Source organism: Pararge aegeria, chromosome 1 (genome assembly GCF_905163445.1).
Source record: "Pararge aegeria chromosome 1, ilParAegt1.1, whole genome shotgun sequence".
In the NCBI taxonomy this organism is placed as follows: Eukaryota; Metazoa; Arthropoda; class Insecta; order Lepidoptera; family Nymphalidae; genus Pararge; species Pararge aegeria.
The window spans coordinates 16755819-16778996 of NC_053180.1; positions in this window are offsets into that span (position 1 = coordinate 16755819).

The window sequence follows — 23178 nt, forward strand, 5'->3', positions numbered from 1 at the left end:
TTTGGGCCTTAATAAATAAAATAAATAAAAAATTATATCTTTAATGGCTTCAAGATTTGATAGATATTATGTTATAAACCCTTCGCTATAAACGGAGGTAAACGGAGCATGGAAGCAAGGGATAGGTCCTCCAAAGTTCCGCCCCGTGCCCATCAACCTAAGGCGTACGTGTCAAGCCTCAAGTTACTGTAATAACACCGGCAACCACGAACCAGAACACAGCAACAACCTACGTAGTACTTGCCCGGACAAACTCAGTCACAAAAACTCTGCTGCTACTAAAACATGTTGGGTCTGTTTTTAAATAACCTTATTCACATAAGATTAGAAAGGTACAAAAATTAGGGCAATCTAAGCGATAGTTTATTTATAGTTATAGGTATTTCCCATAAAAATGAAATACTTAGTTATGATATTAAAATTAAGGAAAAATTTAAAGGCTCTTTAAACTATTAGTTCAAGTAGCCACTTTTTCTCCTAGTATACTGAAGATAAAAAGCGTTTTGGTTACAAAGTGCCGCGTTGCTCGCTCCAGCAAGGAACTATAGGTTTGCTTTCAATTTAAACTTCAATGTCTTTTTACGTAACAGAAGCAAAGTTTTCGGCGAACGTCTCAGTTTTATTGGCTTTGCGATAGTATTTGAAACTATGTATGTATATGTATGAGTGTGTGTTTGTACGTATGTATGTATGTATATGTGTGTGTTTGTATTAGTGAGCCTCCGCCGATTATAGCATATTTAATCGCCGCTTTATCCACTATTATTATATATGTTAACAACAATAATAATAATAATAAGCATCACCATCATCACCCGGTATCTGCCCACTACATGGCACGGGTCTTCTCTCAGAATGAGAAGGGTTTAGGCCGTAGTCTACCACGTTGGCCAAGTGCGGATTGGTAGACTTCACACGCCGTTGAAAACATTATGGAGAACTCTCAGGCATGCAGGTTTACTTGCGATCTTTTCCTTCCCCGTTAAAGCAAGCGATATTTAAACTACTTAAAAATAATAATAGAAAAATAATAATTACAGATCAAAAGTGTCACTAATAATTGAACAAAGATTTTGTTGACTTTTTACGGCACTTTGTAAGACGTGACCCTCGCTGACCCTGCAAAGTTTTGCTCTAGGCGATGGGTATCCTATAACTATAAGGTGGGCCATCTGAATGGGCCGTCAATTATCATTATAAAAAACCATTAAAATTATTGATGCTGTTCTTTCTGGTTCCACTTACTGCATGCAGTTGTAAAAGCCGCACGCGTTATACAAAGTTTAGAACACCGTCGCAAAGCTGCCTGTCTTTCGGTATTCTACAAGATATTATATTTTCTACCATCGAACTGCAAGGCATCGTAAGCATCTGCACCGTTACGTAGTTTATGGCCCTTGGACTCGTACAAAGCGTTTTGCTTTCTCGTTCCTAATTCACACCGCAAAGATCAGAACTTTAGGTTCTTAGCATAACTTACATTTCTGTAATAATTTTAAAGCATGCAAATGCTAAAACATTAACATTTTAAATGGTAAATAAAAATTTGCCGGCGCATAAAAACGTAATCATGGCAACATTCATGTTATCAAACTGCTACAAAGTGCCAGGGAACCATTATTTTCTTATGTTCATATTGACACACAGTCCTTTAATAAAATTATTCAATGGAAAATAATATCCCATATTGAGGAAAAACATTTTCTTTGTCGCGCTGCAAAGTAGTGAAACAGAATAAAGCTCTTATTTAGAATGTGACTTAAATACAAAAAGTTACTTTATTTACTTTAAACTAAATATACTTAATGGCATTTTTATTTTGGAAGCTGAATTATTAGGAACCCAGTATGCCTGAGAGTAGTGAAGTCTGGCCTAAACCCTTCTCATTATGAGAGGAGACCCGTGTCCTTTAGAGGGTTTAATAATGATGGTGTGACTGAGAATTTGTGCGCCTGGTGGTCTTATAGGTGATACCGGGTTAAATCCTCGGAGGGCAATTTGGATTTTATTATTTCAGTCTGGTCTGGTAAAAGACTTCGGCCATAACCACCCTACCGACAAAGACATTCCGCCCTGCGATTTAGAGTCCCGGTACGATAGCAAATTTTTTTTTAATTTTTTTTTATTCGTCAGCCAGTTGGCGCAGTGGGCAGCGAACCCGCTGTCTGGAATTGGAAATTGTTTTTCAGCGTCTGGGTGTTTATTTGCATATTATAAGTATTTATGTATATTATTTATAAAAATCAGTCATCTTAGTACCCAAAACACAAGCTACGCTTTCTTTGGGGTTAGATGGCGAAGTGTGTTTTGTCGTAGTATAATTATTTATGTAAGATTTATATATATATATTTATATATATTTTGTTTATTGTTCAATAAAACATAGGTACAATTTACATTACATCTGCACAATAGGTATAACTTATATTAATGTTAAAGTTAACACGGATATACAGAAATCAACTGTCCCTAAGCTAGGTATAAACGTGTGTTATAGGCGACAGTGCTCTCCTTATAAATATGGCTCGTTTAAAACAAAAAGTAAAAAAATAAAGATATCAATTCGCAGGTAACGCTGGTAATCATATTTGTACTATGTTACATGTTTTGAACATATGTGTGCGTGTGTGTGTGTGCGTGTATATGTGTGTGTGTGTGTGTGTGTGTGTGAATATTACCGCACTAAGATAAAACTTCAAGCAACTTTTCAGTTTCTGCATATGTTTGCGTGAGCAACCATTCTTTGACACGATTTTTACATTTATTTCCATTTAGTGGATATATGTTAATGGTTTCATGTATTTTATTATAAAGTCTAGAGCTGAGGATATAGACGTTATGAAATTATTATAACTGAAAGTTGACGTTTATGACATTTGATTCATAAAGACACTGTGTATCACAGTCAATAACATCATCGTACACCGGTACAGGTATATTTGTAGCCATTGTAATAACTCTACCGTGACCCAGTGCTATAAGCGTGATCCACCTATGGTGCTATGGTATTTCACAAATGTGGAAAGCACCTATTCAATAGCATAATGGGCCCGGAGGGCGTGGTAAGTATTAACCCCGGTGCTTGATATAAGCCAAAAGTTTGTAAGTTCTAGTTTTACTACATAAACTTCTATGACATACTTAACCTACTAGCTAGTGTGTTTTTAATTAAAAGGTATTTTACTAAATATTGCATAGAAACTTTACTTTGCGGAATTCCATGATAAATGTCCACTGCTTGACATAGGTCTTTTGTAGAGAGTTCCAAATTCCACGGTTTTGTGCCAAATTTTTTGGCTCTTTTAATCTAACTTGCTATACCTACACGACAGAAATCTGTCTTCGCTCAGAAACTCGAGCATCCTCAGGATATAACGACTTTGAAATTAATAATTGTTACGTCAACAATTATAAATAACACCATAAAGGCTCTACTGCTTTTCGCGGAGTATAGCAAAGTACGCTAAATATACATAGTATATTTTACTTAAATACTAATCAAACCTTAATAAAAATATTGACTTGACCTTATGATATACTGACAATATAATATTACGTTTCAAAGATCCAAGAAATTTACTTTCTTTGTAAAAGTTAAAACTTTGCAGACTAACCAAATTAATATGTAAATTTAAAGTTAGTTTTGTTAGTAGGCGAATAAATACATATCAGAGGCCAAGGGCCGTTATAGCTGCAATTCAAAATATCCGAAATAACTTGAACTCTACACTGATCAGAGAGTCAAGTTCAGACTCATCATCGTCATCATCCTGCAGCCTATTAACGTCCAACTGATAGGTAAACGCCTAGCCTCTCATAGGAGATATAGTTTTATAGCATAGACCCAACACGCTGCTTCAACGCGATTTGATGAGCTAAGGTCAAGTGGTCAGCTAGTTATTACATTTCCAAACTCTGGGAATGCTACAGAGCTATCTTAAAAACTTTCAGCTCCTTTCAAGCACTCGTTTATAATTTCCCAAGACCTTTTAGATTATAAATACGATCGTTCGCGTCGAAACGTTGCCTTTTTGTGTGCTTTACGTGAATCGTTCACATGGAACATGGAAATGTGAATACGAAATAATATTTTTGTGAATATCGTATAATAAACCTATCATTTGCCGAGATGATTTGTTGCAAATGGAAAAAATAAATAAGGTTATTGTCATTTTATTTTACCTGTCATCGTAGTCATCGCAACAAATGTGGACGATAAATGCCTTGCTACACTTTAAGGATAGTTTCAGGGTTGTTTTTTTCATGGAGTACAATCATAATCGATTCAGTCAAACAATAGCTTCCCGTGAGTTATTGTAGTTTGTCCAAAGCCGATTCAAAAATGGCACGAAAAATAACAGTTCATTTACTTATTTTATAGTATAATTAAAAGTATTCTCATTTCAAATTTATATCATCTAGCCTATGTTTAAATGTTAATTTAAGTGCCATAATCATGAAAAATTGCTAACGAAGCTCACATAGGCACAGTATCCAGATCGTAAAATTGATCAAAGAGGTAATGCATGATCGTATGCTAGCTCGATAAAGTTTATGAGATTGGGAGTACAGCTAAAGCAAATAAAAAATTTGTAAGACGACCTATGAATATTATAGTCGCCGTTCTTTGCTGTAGGTACCGAATGTAAATGTAATTTTATCGCGCCAAAGGTGTGTTTACGCTGTACGTTTTTGTATTTGTATTAATAACCAGCTGAACTTTGTAGCACTTTAACAACGCTATCCAATGTGATCCAAAATGGTATCCCATATAAAATTACCTATTTAAGTTATTTAGATTTTCCAGCTGTTCCTTTGTGATTTTCCTAATAATTTATTTTATGATTTCACTACAAGTTAGCCCTTGACTGTAACCTAATCTTGTGGTAAGTGATGATACAGTTTAAGATGGCAGCATCCCCTAATCAGTTTCCACGCGAAATCGCACTGGAACACTTAATCGCTTAGCGGCACGTCTTTGTCGGTAGGGTGGTAACTAGCCACGGCCAAAGCCTCCCACTAGACCAGACCAGAGAAAATTCGGAAATTAGAAATTCCCAAATTGCCCATCTCTATATACTTTACATCTCGCAACTTTCACGGGGGATTAAATAAATAACCTTTGTTATACATATATGCAAGACTGTACAGCTAAATCGATCTAGGCGAAATTGCTTAGAATTAGCTTTTTTATCCCGGGGAAACAAACGTTTCCCACGAGATTTTTTAAGAACCAATAAATACGGTGGAGGTCCTGAGCAAACTATAAAAGATAATGTGCTAATGACTATAAATATTTTCACACCTAGTTACCAACAGCAAAAGGCAGAATTGTTTTTTTAACATCCCGCTAAGAAAATTCAAAATTTTCAAAAGTTGGGAAGTTATTGGTGTCACCCCGTTTTTCGAAAATCGAGTTTTCCTCAGATGTCGACGTTTTGAGCTCCTAGAATGCTGCAATTAGAGAATTAAGAAAATAATGTTTTATGAAACTTCTATCAGACTTTCGAGCTCGAAAAACAAAATAAGTATGGAATTAGCGGGAAGTTGCAAGGATGGCCTTTAGACCTACCGTTTTCCTAATTTTTTTTTTTAATTTTGCTGAAATTTGTTCTTCATTTTTATACTGAAATTCTGATTTTACTAGCTCAATAATTAATGTCTATATTGCCGCTAAAATAAAAATTTTGTCAAACCTTAATTTTTAACACTAACTAGGGTACTTTAAACTAAAAATCAAGGAAATCGTCCAAAAACAAAACAATAAAAAAGCTATAAGGATTAAGCCGATATTTTAAACGGAGTATATTTTGGAGGAGCCACGACTTTCCTGCAAGATAAATTGGCCTATACCCGGCCGCCAGCGTGCAAATATTTGCCCGGATTTTGCCTAACACCCAGATTCAAACATATCAGGAACGTGGGATGTATTAAGCGACGCATTAAAAGTCACAATCTAACCCGGTGACAGTGTCTTGATACAACGTTATTCAATCGTTATTAACTCCACATTGTTTATTCTAAGTTTGTAGAAAAAACTACACTAATAACAAAAAATAAGGTATTGTTGGAATTATCGAAAGTCAATTGTCAAACCTTTTTTAGGTGTAGTTTTTTTGTGACGGTGTGCGCGCGCGTCGTAAAAATTTACTCACACCATTTTTCCCTAACGCGCCAAATGAAGTAAAACTTGAAAAGTTTATAACTTTTATTTTGGTCCTAAATAAATGAATAAAGAGTTGCCTAATTTTTTTGTAATCATACTTTTTATGTTAAAACAATATACTCGAGAAATAAAATTTTATGATTTTTGTCATTTTGGATTTATAAGCGTTAGTGCATCTTAACGCATGCCATAATGTCAAGTCCACCAATCTGCATCTGGGTCAGCGTGTCATGCCTTCTCACTGTGGGAAGAGACCCATGCCTTGTAGTGGGCTGGTAATTGTTTGATATGATGATAATGATTTTTTAAACGTTGCCTTTGATTGCGTACATCAGTATTGTAAGTCTCATCTATATATCACGTTTCTATATTATCCAACTTTAAATAAACAAAACAAAAGATTAAGTGACAAAAATATTAGGCTAGACGCGAGGTCATATAGAGCAATCTTTAATTTACAAGTGTGTAAACTAAAGATTGCTCTATATGATGTATCTTATCTAAAAATGAAAATAAAATAACGAATGGTGCTGTACTGACAGCTAGCTTTACAGATATCGAAATCAATCTGTAATTGGTTTTCGAAATCAATCATAACACATAATATAAAAGATCTTGAACTGCATTTTGCTAATTAAATAATATACGAGTATATAGGATTTAATTATATATAGTAAATCCTATATACTAATAATAAAATATACTATGACAATACACACATCGCCACCTAGCCCCAAAGAAAGCATAGCTTGTGTTATGGGTACTAAGATGACTGATGAATATTTTTTATGAATTATATACATAAATACTTAGAATATACATATAAACACCCAGACACTGAAACATTCATGCTCATCACACAAACATTTTCCAGTTGTGGGAATCGAACCCACGGCCTTGGACTCAGAAACTGAACTTTTTCGCTGCAAACTGCGCCAATCGGCCGTATATACTATATATATTTATATATATATATATATATAAATATATTTATATATATATATATATATATATATTTATATATATATATATATATAAATATATTTACATATTTATTTTATATTTCTGTATATGTATGTCTTTTTATTTCGAATATATGTGTATATATAATTGCACTATCCCGCTATCTTGCAGCTTTTCATTCTGCCAGAGGTTGCCTGTAATTTATGTTCTTTTGTTTATTCTTTATTTTATGTATATTTTGATGTTTTTGTGTAATAAAATCCTCTTCTTCTTAAATATATTGATCCATTTTTATAAAATGATAGCAACATACAGAAATACACACAATGCGGTCAGTCTTATAACAACCTGCCAACCTGTAAATGGTTAAAAAAAATATATTTAACACAGGCACCAGAAATAGTAACGTGTAGTGTGAAGTTATTTATAAACTAGAATTCCAACAGAAGCATTGTCTAAACGAATTCACGTTCATTTGGTTCCGCCGACTACCAAGAAGTTTACAATACATGTATCTAGTACTCCACTATCTCCAAACGAAATGTCACGGCAAGGTAAGCCCCGAAACTATGTAATTAATTAATAGAACCTCTATTGTACCGAGTGGGGTACAGGATCTTTACAGCTCTGCTCGTAATTTATAGCTTTTAACATCTTAATACGGTGCTAACTCTGAATTATCAGGTATCCCTACATTTACGAAATCCCTACTAATCAAATAATTAATGCGAAGTGCGTTTGTTGTTTCACCTTTCTTACATGCAGCAAGAGAGCAACGGATTGACTTGAAATTTTGGAAAGTGATAATAAGTGCAATGTGATAAAATTTGTAGATCTGCGAGTAATATCTTAAATTCTCTCTCATACTCCTATAATATGCCTTTATTATTTCAACAAATAAGTTCTTAGAATTTTTAATTCTTAGAATTTGAAGTATCATTTTTTGTAAAGGGAACGATGGAGCTGACATTCTTATTGTTAAGAAAAGTCCCGAATAAATAAAGAATTAAAAAAAATAATAACAATAAGTTCTTTATAACGTACACCATTAAAGAATACATTTGCCCGATAATGCACTATTTCTTTCGCCCAATATACTGGCGTGTGAATAGTATGCCAATGAGATAGGACGACATTGGTCACCTTTAACATGCGCTGTAACAGTTATGTGCTGTTGTGTTTTTATAAAGTTTTATTTTGTAGCCCTATGATCCTAATGTTTAGTTGTTGTTGCTAATCACTGAGGGCTTACTGCCATCGCTTAAAATAGTATTATTTTCATCTTGTTTCAGAGTTATAATTCTTATTTTTGGAGGTCACATATCTTGATTATCAACATCATCATCATCATTTATAAATTATTTAGCTCTAAGCTTTAGTAGTAAACACACTGTTGTGTTCCATAGCAAAGTATATTAAAATACAAAATGCTACGTAGCTAACATTAAAATAGTCGCCAGAGTCCATTTGCAAGGCTTCTCTTACTAATATTATAAATGTGAAAGTGTGGATGTTTGTTACTCAATCATGCAATAACGGCTGAATGGATTTTAGATAAAATTTGACATGCATATAGCCTTTGCAATGAAAAAGAACATAGGCTACTTTTTATCCCGATTCCTTAAGTATTTCCTGAGGTAAAAATGAAAATTGTTAACGAGGGAAGCTTTAGACCCAATTCTGAAGTCCACGCAGACGAAGTCGTGGGCAGAAGCTAGTATGTCAATAATTCCATTTCAGTTATTTCAAGCTTTTCTATGCTGACCTTACAATAGTTTTAAACGATATTTGAACAAGTTCTCTGTTAAGTTGATCTTCAAGCGCAATATTTGTGATAGAACGGGTGTTGGCTGCGAAGTGCTGTGTTGATCGTCTATAAAAGGCTATCCGTTTGTTTGCAACTTCATCTGCGACGTCTTTGAATGTAAGCAATTAACGACATTATAGCGACTACATGAGATACCAAATTCCTACGAACAATACGTCAAAGAGAATATAGCACCTATTTTTAAAAGCTATTATCGATACAATAACCGTTTGAAAATCAGATTGTTATGAAAGCATTCCGCGAGTTCAGTCTGGTGTATAATTAGAAATTGCTTTGAGATAACTAAAACAGTTTTTTGTAAACTTACTTTAATTAAATCGTATTAATTCCCAATAATGTTTAATTCCCAAGTGATTCAGAGGGTAAGGTTATGTTTCATATAATAAATATGCTTCACTAGTGCTGTAAAAGATTATCGAGCAAGAGGATTATCAAGCAGCAGTGGGAAAGCCACGTCTACTGCAGAACCGTTGGAGTGGACTTACCTACTCCGGAGTGGAGACGGCATACTGGTAAGAGCAACCTAGAATTACTTCCAGCATCCTAGGATGACGTCCACCAAGATTATTCTATAAAAGTGGCGGTAAGTTACTGGATGACTGACGGCCGACTAGCGCAGCTGGCAGCGACCCTGCTTTCTGAGTATGGCCGTGGAACATGTATATGTAACAACTGGAACATGTATATAATTCATCAGTCCTCTTAGTACCCATAACACAAGCTGCGCTTACTTTGGGGCTAGGAGGCGATGTGTGTAATTTCGTAGTATATTTATTATTTATTTATAAACAGAGTAAGACAATGCAGGGCATGTAAATAACAGTTCCTACAAATAGCCACCCTGAGTCCGTGAACCTGAGGCATAGGTCGTAAGGTTCATATTCCTGTAAATACACCGTCAACCACGCCCTTTAGAACGGACCAGTAAAACTGCTTGATGGCAGAAATAATCATGGCAGTGCGACTTCCTCGGACGAGCTTTGTCACAAAAACATATATTCCATGGTTTGCACATCAGCGTCAGGGCATAGGAATAGGCAGAAAGCCAAGGTCAAATAAGTAATTGTTCTTCTTCTTCTTCTGCTTGCGGCTAAGGTTCGCCTGGTCCCTGGTGTCACGTCGGCCGGCTACGATCTATTGTGAGGCCGCTGTCTAGATCTCCCAGCAAGCATTGATCGCCGTTAGGAAAAGCAGCAGTTTCCTTGCTGGAAGAAATTTGACATCCTCTGGTTGTATTAAGTAACTGTTACTAGCACACAAAGTTTACTAACATAGTTTAATAAGTAAATTGCTACTAACAAAATATTTATGACAGTGATCTGGAGTAAAAAAATATTTATACACTTCATAAGTGTCCCAAAGCTGGGACTTAATCCTCAAATATGATAGAAGGGAGAGGGTTTTAGGGCTCAGATAGGGTCAGCCTGGTCGAGGCTGGTTCGAGGTAGACAGAACCATTTTTTTTAATACAGGCAGGACTACTTGCTAGAAAAAAAAGGCTTTGGCTTAATTGAACCTAGAGCTTCGTAGTCCGTCATGGAATGTGCCGTAATTTAGTGCTATCAACCAGGTAATGAAAAAAAAATGGTGCAAATTAAGGTTATTTATTAGTTTAAAGTGCTTCTTAAAAATTTTATATGTATCTTATAAATGAACTCGCGGAAGTCGCGGGCGTAAAATAATATCGAATATAATATTTTTTACAGAAAGTTTGGGCGTATTTTAGTATGTAAAGAACCCTAATTTAATAAACAAAAGTGACCGGACACTTTTGCATGGAGCTCAGGATAAAGAAAATATTTCCTTAAAATTTTTATGCATTAAAAGGGACGGATAATCTCCTTACCCTCCACTTTTAATATAATACCAGTCTACGGTATCCTTTATTTGATTATACCCTGGGGTATGGTACATCACGTCAATACATAAGTAATGAATATATGTACACGTATTGGTATTTTTTAAGCTTAATTGATTTTTAATATGCTATGAAATATTACTGCGTAGAATCCAGGAATTATTTCGAATAAGATTATTTCGAATTAGTTGTTACCCTTGGCTTCATCCACTTTTATATTAGGTATTTAAAAATCCCGCAGGACCCCTTTATTTTCTTAGGATAAACAAAATCTATAGCTGTCTCTTGGATGAAACTATTTATATGCAAAATGTCAGCAAGATAAGTTAAGCTGTCTTGCCATTCATATGTAAAACATACTACTTCTTTATTAACAGTCGCTTTTCCAGGATAAATATCCAGTATCCTATATTAATATTTATGGATTATCAATAAATTATGACATGGGTAAGCCAGATTTGGCCGTAGGGTAGGAAAAATAGACTGCTAAGTAATTAATACCAGGTGACAGTTTTTTTTTATTTATGCTACTACTAGTACAAGTTAGCCCTTGATCGCAATCTCACCTGGTGGCAAGTGGTGATGCAGGCCAAGATGGTAACGGGCTAACCTGTTAAAGACTATGGTAGTCATACCCCTTATTGGTTTCTACGCGACATCGCACCGAAACAACACCGAAGTGTTCGACGGATCCTATTACTAGCCTCGTCTGTCCGTCAATCAATCTTATAGTCGGCGGGCTGTATCTGAAGCGTAAAAGGTACAGAGATTAAGTTTTCTATTACAAATTAAATGCAATTTACATTTAATACAGATATGTAAAATTAATAAATATAATTATGTTGAATTTAAAAGTTAGCTTAAAATAATATTGATTGAAGAAAATATATATTATGTCACGCCACAGTTTATTATAACAAAGCATATAAACTACTAAATTTTGGTGGAATATCCTAGAAATATTAGCTACTAGAAAATCAGTACAAAATTACATGTAAGTGGCACTATAACATAAATCGATTCTATATCGTATCCTTCTATTAGTGTATGAGAAACTTTGCTTTACTTTACAGGCTGAAGCGAATTGATCATATTAAAATATCATTACTTTACGAATCAAGTAGATCCCGTTTGATTATTGATGGATTACGACGCACCACGTTACTATAATTTAACCTTTTACCAGAAATTCATTTTTCCACTTCCTCTCCAACTCACGTTATTCAAAATGATTTTAAACTAAGACTTTGTGTTAGGCTACATGGTATGGTATCCACAATTAAGGTCGCGACCAGCTATCATGTTTTTTACGATTTATTATGAAGTTAAGGTTATATTACAATAACATCTGGCTGTAGTACTCATCCAAAAAGTAAATGTAAGGATAAAACAAAGCAAAGTCGGCTCTGCTTTAGTTAATGTGACATGGAGCTAATATTTCAATATTTTTTGTGAATACTATACGTCGATTTGACGAGTGGATCGCTCGTTGACCGAAGCGTCAACACATCAAACTAATATTATAAAGAGGATTTTTTTCCTGTTTACTTGTGCCTAATAGGCTCTGATAGTACTGGCTCAATTTTAACCATTTCTTTACCAGAATAAAGCCACACTGTCCTGAAGTAACATTGGCTATGATTTATTACCAAAGAATTAAAAGACTCTTGAGGAAATTGCAATAATGTAACCTGTAAGTAGCAATATTTTGCCTTTAAAATTTATGATTGCGAGACGCTTTAAACAAAACAAATGCAGACGAACCTAATATTTCAATGCTTAAATTTAAGTTCAGTTGGCGTCGAGCCGATATCATGTGCAAAAGCGATACTTTAAGCATTAAATGTTGCGCTCCTCTCTTACCTCTTAAACCACACAACACCATGCTAAGACTGCTCAGTAAATTCGCCATGAAATTGAATTGCAGCGCTAACTCGGAGTTGGCCGTTTGATGCACTCCACGCGGCGCCGATGGTATACATTTTCATTGCTTATTGCTTCAATATAATCGAATTTCCAATGCAATGTATCTATTTCGGATAATTGACTATTCAAAACTTAGTCCTACATCAGGAAACGATTGGAATACATTTGTCAGTATAGAACAATCCTTACTAATACTATAAATGCGAAAGTGTTTGATTGTTCAACCAATCAACCTAATTTTTGGTCCTGGTGAGATCTTAACTTTAAGTGGATAAACGTTCTCCATCGGCTTCTGTTGGAGGCTATATTGGCGATTTGATAGAAACTGCTTGAGTTTGACTTTTTTTAACTGGCCAGCCCATCTCGTTGGGGGCCGGTCTCTAGGTCTTTTGCCTATGGTGTTGCCTGTTACTATAACTTTTTCCAGGCTATCAAACGTTGGTAACATAGAGAGGAAAGACAGTTGGTTGTCCAGGGTATTCTGAACATGCGCGTCCAGCACCACATCACAAACGAGTTAAATCCTTTGTCATCCTTTGTCATCACATCTTGCCTGATGGTCCACGTTTCAACTCTGAACATACATACAGGCGACTCTTGGTATTGTATGTTATGCTTCTATTTCTCTATATACTGCCAAGCCGTGACATAGCAATTTTCGTCATTGCAATGCTTCTCTTTATCTCTGGAACACAACTACCATCGTTGCATATTGTGGAGCCCAGATATTTGCAATCCTCCACGATGTCTACTGCTGCCGCTAGCTATCTACGATTTTTGGCATAAACTTAGTTAAAAGTACTCTACTGTGTGAGTAAACTGTGAGTCCTGAAAAAATACGAAATGCGCAAGTTAGTCTGTACTACGGTCTTCGCGTAATTTCGTGATGGTTTCTTGGCTACTTCGTTTAACTGTACAACAAAGTATTATTTATAATAACCATAGGCCGTGGATTTGATTCTCACAACTGAAAAATGTTTGTGCGATGAACATGAAAGTTTTTCAGTGTTTATATGTACGTTATAAGTATTTATATTTATGTTTATAATTCAAAAAAATATTCATTAATAATTTTAGTACCCATAACACAAACTACGCTTACATTGGGGCTAGATGGCGATGTGTGTATTGTCGTAGTATTATATTTATTTATTATTCTTAATCTCTGCTAGAGCAAGCGATCAGTTATTTTTATCAGATTGGGAATCTCGGACAAAAACGCAACACCACTTTATTATTTAATGTTAACTAATCAGATACTCCTGATAACAACCCAGACTGCATAACAAGCTTGCTAAGGAACGGCGAGAGATTAAATTACCAAATTGTAGACCAACAGAATCCGGTCTCCAATCTTGCTTAAAGCGTTATAATATGTACGCTTTTGTAACTAGGGCAAACCGTCCTCATCAACATTTATGCCAATATTGTACTAAATTTACTGTACAAACTAGATGGATGGTGGTAAATTTATAATGAAACTCGTTAAAACTCACAAATTCTTCTGTATATAGCTAACTTCAACGGCCCAGTTGCAACAGTTTCTAAAGGTTTTTGTAACTAAGAATATGTTATGAAATGAAAAATGAATGAAGATATGAAAAATAACAAAAAGTTAATTATTGGATTGGATAATTACTTTGCGGAAATCCATGATATTTTTTGAAAATTAAGCTTAATTTGCTATAATAGATATAATTGTTAACAAATATTCATTGTAAAGACAACATCTCCTAAGGATCTCCGGTTTCGGAGCGAAACGTGCGTAGAGGGTACATTGCCGAAGATCTGTTTGGTGTGGAGTATAAAGATTGTAGAAATTATAAATTACACTATACTCCTGCTTTTTGCGGAGTATAACAAATTAAGCTTAATTTTCCTAAAAAGTCATTTAAAAAAAGAAAATAACTCATTCTATATATGGATATCTGTGCAAGTAAATTTATTTTTGTGTTGTTTTATAATGTTTTTTACAAAATAAATATACACATATACAACGACAATATCGCCATCTAGCCCCAAAATAAGCGTAGATTTTTTATGGGTACTACGATAACTGGTGATTTTTAATGAATAATATACATAAATACCTACTTATAATATACAGATTAAATTATCTGAAAGACATACATCACACATACATTTTCAAGGTATGGGAATTGAACCCACAGTCTTGGACGCAGAACGAAGAGCCCTCTGCGTCAATCGGCCTTCATAGTTTTTCGCACATTGCCGCAGAAGCCGCAATAACACATGCTGTTTCCAGCAGATACCTGTGGTTCTACCAACGTCTTCTGTCCACCTACTAAGGAGCAAGCCAACGATTTGCTTTGCAAACATTTACTGACATTCGAGCACCTTTAAACCCTATGGGTCGTTTATGACTTTAAAGCCGATTCCTAAAGAATGTAGGAAACTCTCCATACGTGGAAACATTGATTAGAATAAGCTTATTTATTGCATTAGGCTAAGCCTGTAAAGATAAATTTAAAATTTGTAAAAAAAAAAACCCATTCTCCCATAGTCAATCGATCAATGCCCTAATTTCAATCATTAGTATAAATATATATATGAAAAAAACACTATTTCCAGAAATTAACTGTGTCAACCAGAACCGACGGTTTAATAGTTGACACCGTTAATTTCTGGACTCTGGACTTGTGTTCTGATTTTGTTTAAAATAAAAACCCAATACAATTTCTGCACCCTACCCAGGTACCGAACTCAGGACTTCGTGATCGACTGTCTTGTTAGTACTAAGTACTAACTAAGAAACAAACAAGACAGTCAGTTGACTAGGTGCATTGTACGCTCATATACGGAACAGCCTGCACCTGGCATTTCATTTGCTTACTTCTACGAACCACGACATGTGTTTGATACTGTTTAAGTTGCAAAATACCAACCAAATGTTTTCTCGCATACCTACATTCCGAGCATGATGACTACTGTTTCGCTTTATTTTAGTATTTAAGTATTCTGTTATTTAAGTGGAATCGTCGGCCAGGCTTAAGGGCGCGAAGAACCTATTAAATAAGTTATATTTTGTTTCAATAAATAAAATTTGGGAATTTATAATTTCTGAATCTTCTCTGGGCTGGTGTGGTGGGAGGCTTTGGCCGTGGCTAGTGACCACCCTACTAACAAAGACGTGCCCGCAAGCGATTTAGTGTTCCGTTGCGATTTTGCGCAGAAACCGAATAGGGGTATGACTACCATACAGAATACTCCCTAACAGGTTAGCCCGCTACTATCTTAGACTGCATCATCACTTACCACCACGTGATATTACAGTCAAGGGCTAACTTGAATAAATAAATAAATGTAAAGAAAATACACTGTCAATCGTATTAAGAGTAATATTATCAAATAGCCTTTACTCGCAAAATCTCGCTTAGTATGATTTCATTAAAATGAGATCACATTAAGCGAGATTTTGCTTCGATTTTAGCTTCGTTCGACTTATATATGATATAACGAAGGATACACCTTACTGTGATAGCACACAAATATAAATGCAATGTATTTATATACTGTGATAGCACACAAATACATTGAGAAACACAGTGGACTCGACCTTACTTACCTTTAAGGATGTTATCGGCGCACTGATGGAGCGATAGACGCGGCAATCTGATTTATCACATTGTTTAAACGAGCTGAATCGGCGCAGTGATCTTTTGTAATTGAATTCGGCGTCAAATTAATAGCCGGCCTAAGTTTACCAAAACCGCCCGTAGTTAAGTTGATTTAGTTGACGTCGGGATGTCTCATTAATATCTTAGCTGTTTGCTGTGATTATCAGCTGTTGGGAGCCTAGTCTATAGATGGGGATCATTTATTCTGTAACTGTCAGATTAATTTCCCTTTAGTGTGAAATTTTCAAGCCCACGATCGTACAATCACCAGTCGCTCTTCAATATCGCTAAAATATAGTGCAAAAGTAAAATGGGCCGAATGTTGCTAATGTCGTAAAGGTTAGTGAACTTAATACCATGAAGTATTTTCTTTTAATTTAACTTATTTTTTTTCATCAACACATTACCAGCGCACTACTGACCGAGTGCGGATTGCTACACATAACAAGCCCTTGAGAACATCATGGAGAGCTCTCAGGCATGCAGGCTACCTCACCGTTAAATGAAGTTATATTTTATTACTTAGAACGCACATTACTCGTGATCGAACTCGGCTCCCTCTAAGGGCTTTAGTGCACGTGGATAGAGAATTAGATATAAGTATAATATATGTAGGATTTAAATATCATTAAATTATATCATTCTTTTATACATAATATATAATCGCTCGATATACTTATTCTATTTAATTTATAGCCAGGAGTATATATATATAAAAGAATGAAATGTCACTTGCTATAAGTTTAATAGAATCAGTATATATAGTTATTAGTATTTATGTGTATTTTATTCATAAAAATATTCTTCAGTTTTCTTAGTACCCATAACATGCTATGCTTACTTTGGGGCTTAGATTGGCTGTGGGTATTGTCGTAGTATATTTATTTATTATTATAATAACATAATAAATTATTTACACGAATATTACAATGTTTCGACACTAGACAGCAACTCTACTTATAAATCTCATGCTAGGGGAATCGTGGCCGCTCTAAATTGCTGTGAATCTGTGGACGATTGCTTCTACAACCAATTAATAAGTATTCCGAAACATCCAATAAAGTACAAATTCATTATTATTTATGATATTAAAGCTATCTTTTACATATATTATAAAGTCAAAGTCAAAGTCAAAGTCAAAGTCAAAGTCAAAGTCAAAGTCAAAGTCAAGTCAAAGTCAAAGTCAAATATTTCTTTATTCAAATAGGCACATGGATGGCACTTTTGATGCGTTATTATATACAAAATGAGTACATAGCAGTGAGTAGTGATGGCGATAACTACGAGTACAATCGTAAACTTAAAACTAAAACTACGAAGGTTCCAATCGCGCCCTGGTCTAAGAAAAAGCCCACAACAAACTAAGCCGGGTGTTCTTTTTGTTATCACCATCTCACATTGTCATTAGAAAATATTTAAGAAGCAACCTGGTTAGAGCAATTGTTTACACCCAAGCTTTTTTATCGTTTACGTAATCCTTTATAATCCGTAATATTTATTTAATATAACAATATATTATGATATTTTTCAGCAGACAGAAATTTTAATGCAGAGCAACATTTGCAAATTATCGTAATTAAACTCGTGACGTCGCTCAATTAACCCGTAGAATTGATATCATTATATTTTTCAGTTTGCCAACAAATATACGTATATACGTGTACCAGCATACCACGTTTCTAACTTTAGGCAGTCTACCATATTATCGCTGATAACTTTGCACTCTAATACTACAAAGTTGTCATAACTTGAACTGTGAAATGAAAACAAAATTTTAATATGTAAGTTCTATTTTAATATATAAGAGCTCTTAAATTATTTCCGCACGAGCAAATCCTATTTTGTAAAAGGAATGTTACAGTAAATTGTAAAGTGGGTAAATAATTTAACTTTTGATAACTATGAATTCATATTTGCCAGATTTTTTATTAAATAGTTAAAAGATAGTTTTCAAGAAACAATTAAAATTATATTTGATTAACAAACAATATTCACGACATTGAGTTGGTGTAATACGTAAATACGAAGTTTTTGCGAATTGCAGTTTTTGTTCCTTTATACAAGTGTTTCAAAACTGTTTTATGTATCCATAAATAATGTAGTAATGCTTTAAGCCTGGGACCTTTATTGCCTCATTGTATATCACTGGTAGTATCCGACATCAGAAGTGGGATACCATATATAACTATATATGGTATATACTTATACAACCCGAAGTGTTGCATAAGTACCTAAGTATGTTGTTATGATTTGAAGATTTGTACATAGCTAATAACATTATTGAGTGCGAAAGAGTATTTAAAATAACATAGACAAATCTATGGACTTTTCGTCGGGTAAGATATAGACAAAGACAAATCTATGGGTTTTTACGTCGGGTAAGATATTTTTGATAAATAGTGGTTTAAGATTTTTTATTGTAAAATAAATACAAACTTCAGCAGAATTCGAAATAAGTTAGAAAAAAGGCGAAATTTCATTTCTGAACGATTTCTTTGTTTCCAAAAACGCTTTCATTAGTGCGATGCCCTCGAGATGGCCGGCCCTAATCACCTTGCCCTGGATAAAATAAGAATCAGCACTTTACTTGCTACGCTAATGATAATGTGGAAAATGAGAGAGAAATCTGCTAAGACAACGAAAAAAACTAACTTTTCAATTCTTACAAGCTAGGACCAGTCCCTTGTCAATGCATCGTTATTATTCCTTCAAAGATGTTTGATGAGCAGCTTCGGCTCCAGCTACTTACCATTACTGATTTACCGGTAAGGTTTTTCATTTAGCGTTTCAGTACCATACGCTAAAAGGATCTTATTTTAGTTAACACTAAAAAATAGTACATATATATAATGTAATATTTTTTGTCAATCGCTAATTCCATTTTCTATAAATCGATAATTCAAAGTTATGATCTCAGTGAAGTTATTTGTAGTTAAATAACTCGTTTATGTGTTAAGGGCATCCGGACTTTTAGCGTTCGTAGTGTGTGAATTAAGTTTTTACACTATTCTTTTATTTTTAATAGTATGAAGTTTTATTTACGATACACCTGGTTAGTTAGAGAGGTCCAAATGCGCGTTCAACAAATCCAGCTCAGCAAGTAATATTTATAAAGTCATTTATAGTCTGTCCAATAATTTATAAACGTACTGTAGTGGTACATATTTAATAAAGGCAGAGCGTAAAGCTCTGAATAGATGAAATAAATCTTAAATTATGTTTTGACGGCCAACTTCACACCGAACATAGGCAAATTAAACTGATTAATTTTGAATGCAATGTCAGTCTATCTAGCTTTAAATTAGACTAGAATAGAAGCTCTTGTGTTCTAGCAAAGTCATATGTGGCGCTAATAGTGGACTATTTCCACTCATAATCTTTAATGTATTATACTGGCCTCACACAGCTAGAATATCTTTCTTAATTCATAATATGAATTTATAGTCTTAAATTTGGGCACCATGCCTTAAATATATCTTTAAAATTTAAATTGATCAGTAGTCTCGAGATTCCCAACACAGGCAAACGTCTTTATAGAAAAAAAACACTAATTGCTTGGCTCTACATCCCCTATCCCTATCCCTACCCTACTAATATTATAAATGTCAATGTAAGTTTGTTTGTTATGCTTTCACGCAAAAACTTCTTAACCTATCCTCATGAAACTTTGTACACATATTCTTGAAAGTGTTAGAAGTAATATAGAATACTTTTTATCCCGACATTAAGCTCGGTTCCTTTGGGAGAGGGGAGTAAAGTGTTTGACGATTTTACACCATAACTTCGACAAATTATAACCGATGTAAATAATTATTTTTGTACCATAGAGGTTATAATATGTGTTTAATTTTGCCAAAACTTGATTTGATGAATGTAGTTGGAGATAGAGGACAGAACTCCTCAGCGGACAGCAGCAAACCCCTCATTTAAGGCTTAGCGATACTGAATACTTTTTTTTTTTTCAAACTACGACTAAATTGAATGCCACAACAAAAAACAAAATCAAACATAGCGTGCACATCAGTCGCGGGCAACAGCTACGAAAAAAGAAAGAGGCTATCAATAATTCATAATTTGATTCCCGTATGTGTGAGCCGTTTCTTATTCAGATTGATGGGATTACGCACGTTATAATATCATAATCTTAAATATTTCGAACTAGAATTTAGGACGCTCGTCACTATCGTTTTTACAGATCCATCTGAGAAATTCGTTATCTGAAAATATCTGACTGTAAGTGGAGCACACATTGTATGGTATTCAGGGATTTCTGAATAAATAATATGAATTCAGCGAGACTCATTGAGGGTTTATTAGTTTGTATCTCTTATACGATTACTCCTATGAGAGAGGAGGCATATATTCGGCTACAGTTCTCTTGGAGATGGTACCTTTATGACAGTAATAACAAATATGAAAAATTAGAAGATATGGAGTAAGAATAGTTAAATGATTACTGTACTGATGTGATCATAGAAATGAAAACAGGGAACAGACAGATCGACAAGAACGAACAAAATTATTGTAGTGCTTTGTCTAACACTGACATTTTCAATAACAATAATATGGGAGCTGGAACGAATACCTTACTTGAAAGACGATTCGAAAGTCTATAATGAGATAAAGTTCCTTATAGCTGCAACATCAATGGGCTGAAAATTCTGGAACAAACTTTGATTGTGCACCGTACACACCTTGACACTGGTACAAAGCTCATACGTGCTGTGACTAGAGTAACGCAAGCTAAAGTTTGATTAATTACGTTTTAAAGGGAATCGCACACCCACCTATAGCCGCTGCATGCCGCACACTTTTTAATCTTGCTTAAGTACTAGAAACTTAATAACATAAAGTATTAAAGTGGTTTTTCTCACCATTCGCTCGACAACGCTGTAATGCCAAAAATCCCTACGGTTTTTTATGTGATTTTAACTAAGAAAAATACCATTGACCCGATGACTATTATGTTCACTCTTATAAATATATCTTGCTACTTGTGATCTGAATTTCATTAACTTGCTTCGATGAATATTTCTCCTGTACTCGAATTCTCTCCAAAAATATTATTCAATGAATATATTGTAGTGTTATTGAAATTAATAGTGAGATGTTAACAGTTTAGTGTACGCTGTAAAGCGTTTTGGGCGCCCTTAAATACCTCGCTACACTCAGGATTGTAGATACACCCTCTGTACGCTCGAAGCTTAAGAATACTCCGTTAAGCTTGCGTTTTATAACGGTGCCAATAACGTAATTTATTTCATTTGCATTATGCTCATGTTGATCGAAATTCAAATGATGTAAATTATCTACCATACAAATTATTTCTGCTTTAAAGCTAAGCTCGTTATCACATTTAATCCAACATTAAGGCAACTCTTTTTTTAACATACAAAAATGCGTTTTTTGGCACTTGGGTCATGATGAGTTTATACACATTTTGGAAACTGCAAACTGAAAACGCTGCGTAAGGGGCGTGTTGAATAATGTATTTGTTATGCCACCAGCTAGGTTTCTATATTTTTTGGCACGTGGTGTACTGCTGACTGTATTTTAAGCGATCTGTGCGGATTTAGCGGATCTTGTAATATCTGCGACTAACCTAATGCAGCACTACACCCATGATGTAAAGCTGAGGGTTCAATTTTAAATGTTTCCTCATTTTGGAAGTACCCAGTGGAACCGGTCGGTTAAATTTTAATAACATGACGTACGTAATTATAAAACACTACTGCCAAACATTCTATGAACTTTCAACTTTCAAAACGGTGTGTTACAGCTGCCATTTTAATTTAATAAATATATATATCGGAGAAGGTGTCTCGCCGTCGTTTAAAAAAGATGCTGAACCGCTGACCTAACTTGGGTCACCGGTTCTGCCGGTTACACTGTTCGTTGAAATTAAAATTTTGTTTAAAGCAAACAAAATTAAATGCAAATAGATTATAATTAATCATAAATTGTAAACCAATACAACTTATTCTATCACGCTTGCAGGCTCAATCGTCAATGTTTCAATAATAATGTCAGCGTGACCACCCCCGCCACTGCGCACCACGTCTTCTGCAAAACTAGCGACAACGTGATCGACTCCAATTGGTCGTACCCGTTCAATCAGTGGGAACAATCATTTTTCAAAATAACTTATTCACAAATTAAACTAATTACAAATTACATCGAAACATCATTATAAATTAAAAAAGTATTTATCCCAGATTTTGCTGGCAGTCAAACAGCAAAATCTTTATATGGAGTTATTAACATTTCACAACTAGTTTATTGAAACGAAGCTACACGTTCTTACAAAATAATAATCTTACTTATATATCTTATTAAAAGTAAGTTACTGGCAATTAAATTACATTAAAAATCATTACTAAAATGATGATAAAATTTAGGTTAGATCTGAATGGCAATCAGACATAAAATTCATTAGGAGTATTTTATCGCTGACATTGCCATCTGTTGTTACAGCATAGAACTATCTCACAAAGTGTAATAGTTATTTAAATAACATTACCAAAGCCAACATCAAACCATTGGGCTTGATTAAATGAGGTTTTACGTTACAAAATAAGTTGAGAGTTAAAATTAATAAATGAAGTTTTTCAAATAAATGTCCGCTCAGCCTCCGCGGCGACATATATATACTAAAAGTCCCTCGCAACTTCGTCCGCGTAAAAGTTAAAAGATAGACATATGCTATCCCAGGATTTTTAGTAGTGTAAGCTCGCAAAAGAAAAAAAAAACCCAATTTAGAAACATTCTTCATTGTATCTATACTCCCATTAGTCTAAGC